Source organism: Camelina sativa, chromosome 5 (genome assembly GCF_030686135.1).
Source record: "Camelina sativa cultivar CO46 ecotype springtype chromosome 5, ASM3068613v1".
NCBI classification, from domain to species: domain Eukaryota; kingdom Viridiplantae; phylum Streptophyta; class Magnoliopsida; order Brassicales; family Brassicaceae; genus Camelina; species Camelina sativa.
In genome coordinates this window covers 30,342,880-30,350,970 of record NC_141884.1, presented here as the reverse complement: position 1 = coordinate 30,350,970, position 8,091 = coordinate 30,342,880, and the positions used below count along the sequence as shown (strand labels likewise).

At 36.2% G+C, this 8,091-nt stretch overlaps 1 long non-coding RNA gene across 2 annotated transcripts; it reads right to left on the bottom strand.

Annotated features, from left to right (window-relative positions):
* Positions 1-130: 130 nt before the first annotated feature.
* On the bottom strand, positions 131-1,618 carry LOC147944492 (uncharacterized). Of its 2 annotated transcripts, none has more exons than XR_015557582.1 (6): positions 1,448-1,618; positions 1,258-1,362; positions 877-908; positions 735-803; positions 490-624; positions 131-402 (listed from the first exon to the last, which is right to left on the bottom strand). It is a non-coding gene; the product is annotated as an uncharacterized LOC147944492 (long non-coding RNA). The 2 variants fall into 2 exon arrangements; XR_015557581.1 differs by having other exon boundaries at positions 187-402; positions 796-803.
* Between the last annotated feature and the right edge of the window lie 6,473 nt (positions 1,619-8,091).

Sequence of the window (8,091 nt, the reverse complement as noted above, 5' to 3'; positions counted from 1 at the left end):
CATCAATGACATCAATGATCCATCAATGCATCATCATAAACCTGAAATCACATAACAGCAAGTAAATAAGAGCATCATCCAAAGAGGTCAAACCAAACTTGACTCTTTTCCAACGTTAAACATACCCCTACACAAAAGAGGACCACTTCACATAAATTAAGGCCATAGTGATAAACATATAAGAAAGGGTCAAACACAAGGAATTGATGCAGCATGAGAGATACAGATGCAGAGGAAATAAAGGGGAAGAAAGAATGTTAGGAACAAAAAAAAAAGAAGAAGTAAAAAACGTGTTAAGAGGAAGAAAAGAACAAAACCCCTGATCGAAGATGTAGCAAGAAGAAGAAGTGTTTCCATCAAAGCCTTCACTCATCAGTCATCGATATAAGCATCATACAAAACCTGAAATAACAGAACGACAAGTAAATAAAAGCATGTTGCGTGTAAGAACAATATTAAACACAGGAGAACAAATCATTTATATATCACCAACAAATTGCAAATCTCTGAAAATCATCAAGGGAAATAGAAAAGAAGAAACCATCCTAAACAGATGATGATAGACAGAGTAGATAAGATTCAACGAAACAGTTCCAATCCCAGTGCATCTGGCTCGACGATGATCTGCATCAATGAGAGAGAAGGTGTTTTTTTAGCTTTGATACATCAACAACAACAACAAAATTGCTTACATATGAATTTTAGACGTGGTAAGGGTGAGAAAATAACAAAACCCCTGAAGATATAGCACAAAGGAGAAGCGTTTCCATCAAAGCCAAATAGGTAAAAGAGAACCTTGCGTCCTGAGAACAAATCAACAATGGCAAAAACGCAGAAACTCCTTTAAGGGATAAAGAAACAGATGATGGGAACAACCTCAATCCCAGTGCCTCTGGCTCCACGACGATCTGCATCAAAGAGAGAAGATGTTTTTAGCTTTGATACACCAACAACAACAAAATTGCTTACATATGAATTAAGAATTTGGGGGAAAATATATGACAATAAACACTTGACAACGATCAATATAAGCCATCACTGATCAATATACATATGATCATATATACTCTGACAAAATCTCAATCAACAAAACAAAAACGATAAGTAATAGGAATTACTAAGACAAAAACTAACGTTGCAATTAAGAAACCGTAAGTGAAAATTCGAAATCGAGGATGAAGAAAAGAAAAAGCGTGACAATAACCCAAAAATTAAAAAAAAAAAAAAAAAAACAATTGGAATTTATAAAAATCAAACCGTAGGAGGAGGATCGATCGGATCGGAGGAGTGAAAATTCAGAAGCGAGCGGAGGAGCGATGATGATCGGATCATGAATTGGCTTCTCGCAACACGAATAAGAAACTTTGGCAACCAAAACACAAAAAAATTATCAGAGAAGCGTTAGGAGGAAGAAGAAGAAGAAGTATAATTGAGAGAGAGACCTAACCAAACCCTAATTAGAAGAATATCAGATTTACAGGAAACGAACGGATGATGAAATCAATCAGAGTCAGAGACGGCGTCGTTGGGTTTTAAAGAATATAACTCGTTGTACAGACGCTAGTAGTTGTAACGAAAAAAAAAATGAAATAGAAGAGCGTCAGATAGAGAGAGGAGTAAATGTAAAACTTATAGACCAAACGTATATATATATATGACGGTCACAATTCGATCTTGTGACCTTTCCAACGGTCATTTTTCTAGTTACCCATATCTATATTTCATTTTCCTTTTCTTATTATAACGGCTAACTTTTTGAAAAAAAAAACGGCTAACTATTTTTTTTCGTTCTAATTTTTATTCCTATTACTATTTTTTCATTTTCCCTAAGGGGTTTTCTCTATTATTAATACTATTACTTAACTAAATTTAATAGTTAAAAAAAAATATTAAACCAATCTTAATTATAAAGACTTCTTATCAAACTTTCGAATTTCGATGTTGGACTGACCTTAAAAACGTATTGGGCTTTAATTCGATAAAAGGCCTAAACGTATGTCTCTCCCGTCAATTTGAAACGTTATCGCCGGTGACCGCTGAATCGTACATTATGTCTCAGACGGGAACCCTATAAGATTTCTTCTCTCTCCCTCTCTCTCATGATTCAAATCCATCTTAGATGTTATTCATTCCACCGTCTGATTCAAATAATTTTGATCACACAAGCACAATATAATTGGGGGTTCTTCGGTTATGAAACACATTAATTACGAGAAAGGCCGGTTGAAAACTTCATTCTATCATAGATCATCATAGCATATGTAATTGGGATCAAATTAACAAAAAGGAACATATGTGATGTAACATTAGAAATACACGACGTAGCAGCCTAAAAATATCTATATATGATCGATATTCGATAAACACTTGGTAAAAGATTATCAGGCCTAATGAATGCGTTACGTTGACGGGAGAGACATATCCAATGACAAGTTGTGGAACTCCCCACTATCCCAGTCTAAAGCTCTAGAAAAGAAGCATACTTCAAAAATCCAGTAGTATGAATCAACATATTGCAGAAGATCCAAGAAGGAACAATGAACCAAGACCTGATCAATGACAACATCTCTAGCTCTCTGCATGAGAGGAGCGCATACCTTAACAGTCCTAATAGACTCCTTGAAGATGCAATACAAACACTACGAGAGTGCATAAAAACATCATTTTCAACTAAAAAAAATTAATATAAGCAAGTCGGAGTATATAACTAGATAAATATATGTTGAAATACGGTTTTGGTTCTATTAATTTTTTTTGTTTAACTAAATCTCACATACATCCGACTTGTTTTAAACTTGTTGACCTGTGGCGGCCATATTGTATTTAACTTTTGTTCTCTTCTTTTCTTTAATTTCTATTTTAAATCGTGAACTTTTCAACTTAATTATAGCAATTGAGCTTTAATATCATTCGATTATTATTTTTTTTTTGTTAAAGAAAATCATTCGATTCATCATTTGATTATGACTTGATTGTATTTAAACTTATACAAATACATGAATTTTTTATGAAAACTAGTCGCACTCTTGGTACATCACATATCAATTTGTTCTTATTCAATGTAATAAATTTTGTAAACATTTATCTCAGATTCGGTTTTTCATTCAAAATGGTGCAATTTGACAAAAAGACTGTCCGATGCAAATTATGCAATTGTCGGCACAAGGCAATAAACACAAATTTCATCTCTTAAATTTTGATTTTCTTCTATAATTCGAAGCCCATATGTCTGTCTTCAGTGCAACTGTAGAAGGGGATTTTCTTCTATGGTGAAAAAGATGCAAGTGGTAAATATTGGTGTGATATTTGTGAGAAAGAAACTGATCCAAAAGCATGGTTTTACAGATGTAAAGATTGTGGGGTAACTTTGCATACCAATTGTGTGCTCGGGGATTTTCGAGGTCTCGAGCTAAAATTAATACAGATCTAGTCTTGGATGATGACCGGTTGGTGATGACACTTTACGAGACGATTCGCAACAATAGTATGTCTCGACCAGTTTGCTATCAATGTAAGCACCATTGCATTTTCCCTATCATTTTGAAAGTCGCTGACGAAGATAAATATTTTTGTTCTATTAGTTGTTCCGACATTAAGACTCTTCCCTTCTACAATCTTCGTGTATTATTGTTTCTCGTTTTCTATTAAATTATGATGACGTTGATGAGTTTGAGAGCGAAAATGATTTTTTTTTGTTTTTTTTTTTGTATCTCTCCCACATGAATGAGATGAAAACAAATTGACGTAAATCTTGTAAAGATACTTCGTTACAAGCAGGATTCGACGTGAAAACATTCCTTCTATGCTCAAGCTGACAGCCTGACATTAAAGACATTTTAAGAACTCAATGTCAGTTTGTTTTAGTGTTGGAGTAGAGTAATTTAACGTCATTTTCTGTTAACTTTTAATATGTTTATTTTAGTATAACTTTTTTTTAATTAGTTTTCAAACTTTTGAGAATAGTTAGTTGTAGGGAAATTGGCAGAAGTAGCTAAAAAAAAAACTTAAATTAAATAACTGACTACTCTAATTAACCATACATCTAACATATTCTTTATATAATATACAATATATACTATTTTATCCCTATAATACTCACCTCTACCACCACTAAACCCATCCCTACCACCACCAACCACATCTTCTCTACTTCCTAACTAGATAATAACCCGCGCTAGTAGCGCGAGAATTTTTTTTTTATTTTGTTATTTGTTAATATTATGTTTATGTTGTATCATTCATTTACATGTTATATAATATAGTACTATATGGTGAATTTTGATTCATATTAAACTACTAATAGGTAGGTCTGGAAACTACTACCGATACCCGTATTGGACCCGTTTTTCGGTTTGTATCCGTCCCGAAAAAAGGTACCCGCAGCTTTAGGGTGAGTGAAGGGTATAATAATTATATTATCCATGAATAATGATCGCGTATCGGATATTAATTTAATTTTTGAGCGTCTCGTTACCCGTCTCATTACCCGTTTTATTACCCGACTCATAAATACACGTTAATATTTTGTAGAATAATGTTACCAGCGTGAGGAAATATTTATGTAAATTTAGATTTATTTATTACAAAATAATAGTAGAAAATTTATTAATTCTATACATTTTATAAAATCATATAGTTAATTTACTTAAGGTCATACTCTGATTTCGGCCCGTAGTTGGTACTACTATTTTGGTTTGGTGCAATATCAAATTCGTTAATTATACATTCGGTAAAGCCAAAAAAATCCAACAAAACATGTATTGACCCGTGATTTGGTATTACAAATTGATGTGATCGTGTTTAGAGATCATAATATACCAAATTTACAAATTGAAGTTATTGGTATAACATGTTGTATATTAATTTTATAGGTGAAAATTACAATTAGGTTATGTATATTATCAATATTATACACTTAGTATTGTTTATATAGTGAATATTGTGTATAAACCATTAAGTTTTAGCCAATTAAATAGTTTGTTATTATTTTCTAAGATTTATGAAACAATAAATAGAGTTTTATTATTTTGTAAACAAATCTAAACTTTTCTTTTGTTAGTTATTATAATAATTAATATATAATAGCATTTTCGTAATATGTCACATCAGAACTGGTTAAATTTTTAACAACATAGCTTAAATAAGTATATAGATATATTTAAAAAATATAAACAATGTTGTATCCTAATTTTAATATATATTTGTTATTATTAAATGATTTAGATATGTAAATATTTAATCTTAGTTTTATAAATAAATTTAAGTTTTATAATTTTCTAAATAGTTTGTTATTATTTCCTAAGATTTCTGAAACAATAAATAGAATCTGTTTAATTATTTTATTACATAATTGTTGGGCATAATTTTAATCATATAAATTATAATAGATAAATTCTATTATAATTATGATATATTCCATAAATAATGGAGAATTATGTATTCTCTAGAAGATTCTATTGATATGGGCCGTAACGGCAAGCATTGAGTCAATACGGGCCGTAACTGGACCTTGATACCGACTGCGTTCCTTGACAAAACAACATTGTCAAGAGAATATTCGAAGTTGATCTCATCAAGAGAATATTCGAAAATAATCTTATCTTTTGAAGAGAATATTGGGGAACGGTCTTATCTCTTGAAGAGGCGGTTATACGAATCCAGGTCCCATGAGGATTAGGGTTGACAAGGTTTCTATATAAAGAGGGCTACGTCTTCATGAGACGACACGAAATCGAGAGCAAAGGCAAGATACTTCACGAAACTTCAAGACGCACGACTCAGTTCATAGATTGACTCACTGTGCTTGATTTCTTGTACTTTGCAATCGATACTTTGATTAATAAAGGCAACTGTTCAACATCTGTTTCTTGTTTTCGTAGTCTTTAAACGAATCGATTAATTTTGCCCAAACAATTGGCGCTAGAACGAGGGGCAAAGTAATCTACGTGAGATGACAGGAAACGGAAGTGATACGACCAATGTCGAAGCGACTGTCGCCGCTCAGCTGGAAGCCCTGACTGCCAAGATGAACGAGACGGTGCAGAAGCTAATGCAGATCGAGGCCGATAACGCTAGGCTACGGGAGGAGAACGCTTCCCTGGTGACAGCAGGGAGAGCTTTTACCGAAGCAAGCTCTAGATTTCGTGGCGTGCACGTCAATCGGATGCAAGACCTTAACTCAACTCCTGCAGCCACCCGAACAACGACCGCGACTGAAGACGGACGACTAGAGACTCCACGGGAGGAGAATAACGGAGAAAATCCTAACATAAGGCATATTCACGAGAACCTTGTCCGAGAAGACAACACGGATCAACAACGAACCGTTAACACACCGCACGTTACAGGAGTCGAACATGAACCACACACCATGTCAGCCGAAGCCACCTACTTGGAAGCTATGCTTACAAAGCGTTTGGGCGCAGTAGAAGCCATGATCGGACGACTGCCAGGAGTGGCTCCACCAATTCGAAAAAGCAACTTGCACTCGTATGCCGATACACCTTTTTCTGATGAAAATGCACTCATGGAGATGCCGAGAAAATTCACGTTACCAACAATGAAGATGTATGATGGAACAGCCGATCCGGATGACCACATAGCACAATACAAGCAGCGAATGTTCACGACGGCCATCCAAAAAGAGTGCAGGGAAGCTACTATGTGCAAGGGTTTTGGCTCAAGCCTAACGGGCGCAGCACTTCAGTGGTTTATCAACCTGCCAAACGGCTCGATCAACTCATTTGCATCGTTGACAGATCTCTTCGTTGAGCAATTTGCAAGCAGCAGGAACCTGGAGAAGACAGCGGATGACCTTTATGAGGTACGACAAAAGAGAGACGAGTCGTTGCGTGCCTATGTGGGACGCTTCAACAAGGAAAAAGTATCGATACCCAGTTGCAACACGTCAACCGCCATCTCCGCATTTAAAAGAGGCTTGCTTCCAGACGGTGACTTGTACAAGGAGCTTACGAAGTATCAGTGCAGAACGATGGAAGACGTGCTTTCACGCGCATGGGCGCAGATAAGGTGGGAGGAAGACTCGGCTTACCACCAGCGACGTTCACCACGATCTGATTCACGTGTGGTGAGAAACGAAAGGTCGAGTACACAAAGAGTGGAAGAAAGAACACGCATCGACCATTGAGTGGAGCAGACGACGTCAAACCTAGATCATCAACATGGCCAGATATCAGTAACCTTTCAATCTCGCATGCACATTTAGTCGGTGTACTGAAGGAGATGGGTGAAACCGTGAGATGGCCTCCAAAGATGAAGGCACCTGACAACAAACGTAACACCTCAAGGTGGTGTGAATTCTACGATGATAACGGCCACAGGACAGAAGATTGCATCTCATTGAGGATGGAAGTGAATGAGCTGTTGAAAAAAGGATACTTGAGAGAATACTTATCTGACAAAACCCGCAACCGCCTGGAAGGCGAAAACAATAAGCAAAAAGCAATTACAGATGGTCCATCTTCACCCCCAAAACATGATCGAGTCATTAACGTTATCTCTGGAGGATCAGAGATAAGTGGAATAACTCACTCAGCTGCGAAAAGAAATACCAGAGCTGTCAGGAACCCTCAGAACAAAGGGCAAGCTACACAAGGCGACACACCGTCATACACCATAACTTTTACGACTGATGAGAGCAGCGTACCAACTCTGCATCATGATGCATTAGTCATACAATTGACTGTGGCCAACTGTTTGATGAAGAGAATATTAATCGACAATGGAAGCTCAACAAACATCCTTTATATGCAAGCATACAAAGAGTTGGGTCTTGATGAAGGAGGATTGACACGAAAATCTATCCCTTTAGTAGGGTTCAGCGGTGAGGTCAAACAGAGTATTGGTGAAGTGACACTTCCGGTATATGCTGAGGGAGTTAACAAACACACAAAATTTTTGGTAGTGGATTGTGCTTCGGCGTACAATGCTATCATGGGACGCCCTTGGATTCACGACATGGCTGCTATTCCATCAACTCTACACCAGACTATCAAGTTTCCCACCCCATGGGGAGTGAAAGAGATATTAGGCGAACAAGAAAGCTCACGTTCATGCTACCAAACTACCTTG